The sequence below is a fragment of the Calidris pugnax genome, unplaced genomic scaffold (assembly GCF_001431845.1).
Source record: "Calidris pugnax isolate Ruff unplaced genomic scaffold, ASM143184v1 scaffold953, whole genome shotgun sequence".
In the NCBI taxonomy this organism is placed as follows: domain Eukaryota; kingdom Metazoa; phylum Chordata; class Aves; order Charadriiformes; family Scolopacidae; genus Calidris; species Calidris pugnax.
Genome location: NW_015091618.1, coordinates 11,060 through 17,754, shown reverse-complemented (window position 1 = coordinate 17,754; position 6,695 = coordinate 11,060). Strand labels below are relative to the sequence as shown.

Genomic DNA, 6,695 nt, shown 5'->3' with positions numbered 1-6,695 from the left:
GCGGGCGCTCTGGTCCCCCTTCCTCGCGTCTCTATGGTACCTGAAGCCGCCTCTCCACGTCTGGGGCTGATTGGGGGCATTTTAGTCGGATTTTGGGGCATTTTAGTCGAATTTTGGGGCATTTTAGTAGAATTTTGGGGCATTTTAGCCCATTTCTAAGCCCGTTTGGGGTTATTTGGGGACAATTTGGGCTCATCTGGGGGCATTTTAGTCTTATTTTGGGGTTATTTGGGGACATTTTGGGCCCATTTGGGGGAGTTTCAAGGCAGGTTCAAGGTCCTCCAATCTGGGTTATTTGGGGACATTTTGGGCCCATTTGGGGGAGTTTCAAGGCAGGTTCAAGGTCCTCCAATCTCACCCAAGATCCTCCAGCCCCACCCAAGGTCCCACCAAGATCGTCAGCTGGGGGGAGGGCTGCGTGGTCCCCAACCACCCAGGGGGTCTACAACCATGTCAGCACCCATGCTAATTGGCTGGACCCCCATGCCAGGGGCGTGGCCTTCCTGGGACCCCTCCCTCCCCCCTGCCCATAGCCACGCCCCCGTAACCTCATTGGCAGCGTCATCGTGGGCATCACGGGTGTCATCGGCATCCTCTGGGGGGGGGTCCTTTGAGGTCATCCCACAGGAGAGGGATGGGGGGGAGGGGCTATAGGGGATCCCCAGAGACACTATAGGGCCCCACCCCTCCCCCCTGCGACATCATCAATGACATCATCATCACGATCATCATTGGTGTCATCTTGATCATCACTGATGTCATCATCATGGGGTTGGGGACACTTGCGAGGTCACCCCATGGAGGGGTGGGGGGGGGGCTATAGAGGACCCCAAAAGAACACCCAGGTGGAAGTCACAAGCCCTAAAGGGGAACCCAAGAGCCCACAGGGCCCTACCAGACGTCCAGAGGGACCCCAAAAGCCTCAAAACTCCCCAAAATGAGCCTGAAGCCCTGCAAATGTCCCCAAATGATCCCAAAAGAAGACTAAAATGCCCCCAATGAGCCCAAATTGGCTCAAAACAAGATGAAAATGCCTCAAAATCAGAGTAAAATGTCCCAAAATCGAATTAGAATGGCCCAAAACTCCCCCAAATGAGCCCAAAATGTCCCAAAATGAGCCCCCAAACCACTAAATGAACCCAAAATGCCCTAAAATAACCCAAATTTGCCTGAAAACGAGACTAAAATGCCCCAGATTCAGGCTAAACTGGCCCAAAATGAGCCCCCAAACCACTAAATGAAGTCAAAAACGCCTCTGCTGAAACTTCACATTTTTACCAATATATCTAATATATATATATCTAATATAATATCTCATCCAAACCTCCCCTGCCCCAACTTCAGACCATTTCCTCTGGTCTTGTCGTTCGTCCTTTGGGAGAAGAGGCCAACACCCGCCTCTCTCCACCCTCCTTTCAGGGAGCTGTAGAGGGCAAGGAGGTCTCCCCTCAGCCTCCTCTTCTCCAAACTCAACATGCCCAGTTCCCTCAGCCTCTCCTCGTAGGACTTGTTCTCCAGACCCCTCCCCACCTTGGTGGCTCCTCTGGACACGCTCCAGCACCTCAATGTCCTTCCTGTAGTGAGGGGCCCAGAACTGAACCCAGCCCTCGAGGTGAGGGAATTGGAATATCCAACTTTTTTTTCTGGGCCTTTTCTGGTTTCCAGTCTGTTTTCTTGCTCAGAGACTCAGTTTTCAAGTCCATAAGCAGGAGGTATTGATTAGCAACGCGTTGGGGAACTCTCCAGGCCGCCAAGGTGTTTAATCCATTTCTGGGGCTTTTTGAGGCAGGGAGATGCCCCTTCTAACAATTTGCCTGTGGCTGTTTATCCAAAGGCTTGGATACTTGGACCCCACTGGAACAGCAGTTGTTTCAAGAGGCTTTTTACACCCATGTGAAATGTGTTCACCTGATTCGTGTTAATATCTTTAACTGTTCTGTTTGTCCTTGTGTGACCATGGGCTTGGGAGAAGCGGGATTGGATGGATGTAGTTTCTGTTTCTGGCAAGAACCTGATGCCGAATTTGCCCCAAAAGGCGAAATAGAAACCGCTCAGAGACTCAGTTTTCAAGTCCATAAGCAGGAGGTATTGATTAGCAACGCGTTGGGGAACTCTCCAGGCCGCCAAGGTGGGAGTGACCTTGCTTCATCCTAAAATTGCTGAAGCCACCACTTCATGTTCTGGTGTTCCTTCCTATCAACTCGTTCTGTTCTCTCAGACAATTTATTACCTTCGTGATTTGGTAAGATCCACCAAATGTGGCCTGACTGAGCACAAACGGGGCCTGCAACTCCCGTTGCAGGGAGTAGGCCTGAGCCCAGCACCATGATGTCTTGAAGCAGCAAAAGAGTGTTGTCGCCCTTGTTGGGAGAGAGGGGATTCCAAGAAGGACCCCAGCTGACATTTTAACTCCTTCTTTCTCCAAGACTGCTTCCTTTGGAGCGGTTTCATTTCCCCCCTTTTCTTCTAACTTACGAATTGGGGGGCCACCAAGAGGTTGGGGTCAAGGTCATCTCATCCCACCTCCCCACAGTCAGCAGGGACACCCCCAACTAGACCAGGTTGCCCAGGGCCTCTTTCCCCCCTTTTCTTCTAACTTACGAATTGGGGGGCCACCAAGAGGTTGGGGTCAAGGTCATCTCATCCCACCTCCCCGCAGTCAGCAGGGACACCCCCAACTAGACCAGGTTGCCCAGGGCCTCGTCGAGCCTCTCCTTGAATATCTCCAGGGATGGGGCCTCAACCACCTCCCTGGGCATCCTGTTCCAGTGCTCCACCACCCTCACAGTGAAGAACCCTCTCCTCATCTCCAGTCTAAACCAGTTCCCCTCCAGTTTGAAGCCGTTTCCCCTCGTCCTGTCACTGCAGGCCTTTCTAAACAGGTTCTCCCAACCTTCCTGTAGGCCACCTTCAGATCTTGGAGCCGCCTCTTCTCCAGGCTGAACAACCCCAGCTCCCTCAGCCTGTCCTCGGAGCAGAGGTGCTCCATCCCCCTCATCATCCTCTGGACCCTCTCCATCAGGTCCATGTCCTTCTTCTATTGAGGGCTCCAGACCTGCACACAAGACTCCAGGTGAGGTCTCAAAGCAGAAGAACCACCTCTCTGGACCTTCTGGCAATGCAGCCCAGGATGGGATGGACCTTCTGGGCTGGAAGTGCCTGCTCCTGTCCAGCTTCTCCTCCACCAGCACCCCCAAGTCCCTTTCCTGGGGACCCACCTCTCCAGGTCCCTCTGGGTGCCCTCCCGTCCCTCTGCTGGATGGACACCACCACCACACACCTTGGTGTCCTCCATGAACCTGCTGATGGTCTCTCTTGAACTGGGGAGCCCAGAACTGGTCCCAGTGCTCCAGTGGTGGCCTCCCCAGGGCAGAGCAGAGGGGGGAGAAGGACCTTCCTCCACCTCCTGCCCACGCTCTTCCTCATGCCCCCAGGATCCCATTGACCTTCTTGGTGACAAGGTCCCATTGGTGGCTCCTGGGGAGGTCACTCTCCACCAGGACCCCCAGATCCTTCTCCTCAGAAGTGTTTCCCAGTAGATCCACCCCCAACCTCTCCTGGTGCCTGAGGTTCTTCCTCCCCAGGTGCAGGACCCTCCACTCTTGGTGAACCTCATGAGGTTCTTCTCCGCCCAGGTCCCCCTGGCTGGTGGCCCAGCCCTCTGGAGGGTCACCCAGTCCTCCCAGTTTGGCACCAGCACCCAACTGGCTGAGGACACGCTCTGTCCCTCCTCCGGGTCATCGATGAAGACGTTGACCAAGCCTGGACCAAGGGTTGACCCCTTGGGGGGACACCACCGGAGGTTCTTCCTCCCCAGGTGCAGGACCCTCCACTCTTGGTGAACCTCAGGAGGTTCTTCTCCGCCCAGGTCCCCCTGGCTGGTGGCCCAGCCCTCTGGAGGGTCACCCAGTCCTCCCAGTTTGGCACCATCACCCAACTGGCCGAGGACACGCTCCGTCCCTCCTCCGGGTCAGCGATGAAGACGTTGACCAAGCCTGGACCAAGGGTTGACCCCTTGGGGGGACACCACCGGCTCCAGGTCTCCAACGTGACCCCGCTCCGTCCGTGACAACCCTCTGAGCTCTGCCCCACAACCAGGACCCATCCCCCCTCCCTGCCCCCTCATCCAGCCCCTAATTGCTTAATTTCTTAACGAGGACGTCGTTAAGGCCTCGCTGAAGTGGAGGGAGATCCCAGGCCCCACATGTATGTTCCTGGCTGTGGAGACGTGTGGCGTGGGTCACACCGGCTCCAGGTCTCCAACGTGACCCCGCTCCGTCCGTGACAACCCTCTGAGCTCTGCCCCACAACCAGGACCCATCCCCCCTCCCTGCCCCCTCATCCAGCCCCTAATTGCTTAATTTCTTAACGAGGACGTCGTTAAGGCCTCGCTGAAGTGGGGGGAGATCCCAGGCCCCACATGTATGTTCCTGGCTGTGGAGACGTGTGGCGTGGGTCACACACGCCCGTCATGCCATGGACATGTATGTGGCAGGCCTCCATCACTCGTGCCAGAAGCCCCACACGCTTGTCCCAGGCCCTACACGTATGTTCCAGGCCTCAGATACGTGTGTCATGGGTCACACATGCCATGGACATGTATGTGGCAGGCCTCCGTCACTTGTGCCAGAAGCCCCACATGCTTGTTCCAGGCCCCACACGTATGTTCCAGGCCTCAGATACGTGTGTCATGGATCACACACGCTCGTCATGCCCTACATGTATGTTCCAGGCTGTGGAGACGTGTGTCATGGGTCACCGGGTCAGCGATGAAGACGTTGACCAAGCCTGGACCAAGGGTTGACCCCTTGGGGGGACACCACCGGCTCCAGGTCTCCAACGTGACCCCGCTCCGTCCGTGACAACCCTCTGAGCTCTGCCCCACAACCAGGACCCATCCCCCCTCCCTGCCCCCTCATCCAGCCCCTAATTGCTTAATTTCTTAACGAGGACGTCGTTAAGGCCTCGCTGAAGTGGAGGGAGATCCCAGGCCCCACATGTATGTTCCTGGCTGTGGAGACGTGTGGCATGGGTCACACACGCCCGTCATGCCATGGACATGTATGTGTCAGGCCTCCATCACTCGTGCCAGAAGCCCCACACGCTTGTTCCAGGCCCCACACGTATGTTCCAGGCCTCAGATACGTGTGTCGTGGGTCACACACGCCCATCATGCCATGGACATGTATGTGTCAGAGCTCCAGCACTCGTGCCAGAAGCCCCACACGCTTGTCCCAGGCCCTACACGTATGTTCCAGGCCTCAGATACGTGTGTCGTGGGTCACACACGCCCATCATGCCATGGACATGTATGTGTCAGAGCTCCAGCACTCGTGCCAGAAGCCCCACACGCTTGTCCCAGGCCCTACACGTATGTTCCAGGCCTCAGATACGTGTGTCGTGGGTCACACACGCCCATCATGCCATGGACATGTATGTGTCAGAGCTCCAGCACTCGTGCCAGAAGCCCCACACGCTTGTCCCAGGCCCTACACGTATGTTCCAGGCCTCAGATACGTGTGTCGTGGGTCACACACGCCCATCATGCCATGGACATGTATGTGGCAGGCCTCCGTCACCTGTGCCAGAAGCCCCACATGCTTGTCCCAGGCCCCACATGTATGTTCCAGGCCTTAAGCACGTGTTTGACACGCCTCACGGAGGTGTCCTGGCTTCCACACGTATGTTCCAGGCCTGGGTCATGATTTTTGGGGGTCTCAGACACGTCATGGGCCCCACACGCGTGTTGGAGGCCTCGGCCACGTATGACATGGAGCCCACCTACATGTCAGGCCCGTGACATATATGTTCCATGCCTTGGACACGTGTGTTGCGGGGCTCAGACACATGTCACAGGTCCTACATGTATGTTCCATGCCTTGGAGATGTGTGTCACAGGCCCCACACGCGTGTCATCGGCTTATCATGTATGTTCCTGGTGTCAGTCACATCTGTCACAGGCTCTACACGCGTGTCGTGGGCCCCACACATGTGTCATGGGCTTAACGTGTATGTTCCATGCCTGGGTCATGTGTGACACAGGCCCCACACGTGTGTCACGGGCCTCACACATGTCTCACGCCATGAAAGGCGTGTAGAGCCCGTGACACGTGTGACTGAGGCCTGGAACATATGTGTGGGGCCTGTGACGTGTCCAAGCCCCATAACACGTGTGTCCAAGGCATGGAACATATATGTCACGGGCCTAACATGTAGGTGGGGTCCATGTCACACGTGTCCGAGGCAGCCAACACACCTGTGGGGCCCATGACACATCTCCGAGACCCACTACACGCGTGTCTGAGGCCTGGAACATACGTGTGGGGTCCATGACAGGCGTGCAAAGCCTGTGACACACGTGACCGACACCAGGAACATACATGTTTCACCCGTGACATGCGTGTGGGGCCTGTGACACACGTGCCTGAGCCCCCCAAACAGGCGTGTCCAAAGCATGTAACGCACACGTTAAGCCCATGACATGCGTGTGGGGCCTGGTCTACGTGTGTTTAAGGGCCCAGAACATACGTGTGGGGCCTGTGGCCTCCAATACACGCGTGGGGCCCGTCACGCGTGTCCCTGCCCCACGTGTCCCCCCCTCCCCACACGTGTCCCTGCCCCACACGCGTGTCGTGGGCCCCTCAGCGCTGTCCCCATCCCCCCACCCTGCCCCACACGTGTGTGTGTGTGTCCCC

General features: G+C 56.7%; 1 long non-coding RNA gene across 3 annotated transcripts in view; it reads left to right on the top strand.

The window, feature by feature from the left end:
- Positions 1–1,551: 1,551 nt before the first annotated feature.
- Positions 1,552–6,695, top strand: part of LOC106899893 — a 12,181-nt gene continuing 7,037 nt past the window's right edge. For all 3 annotated transcript variants that reach the window (XR_001414092.1, XR_001414094.1, XR_001414093.1), the window contains exon 1: positions 1,552–1,612. This is a non-coding gene — a long non-coding RNA (uncharacterized LOC106899893). The remainder of the gene's footprint in view (positions 1,613–6,695) is intronic.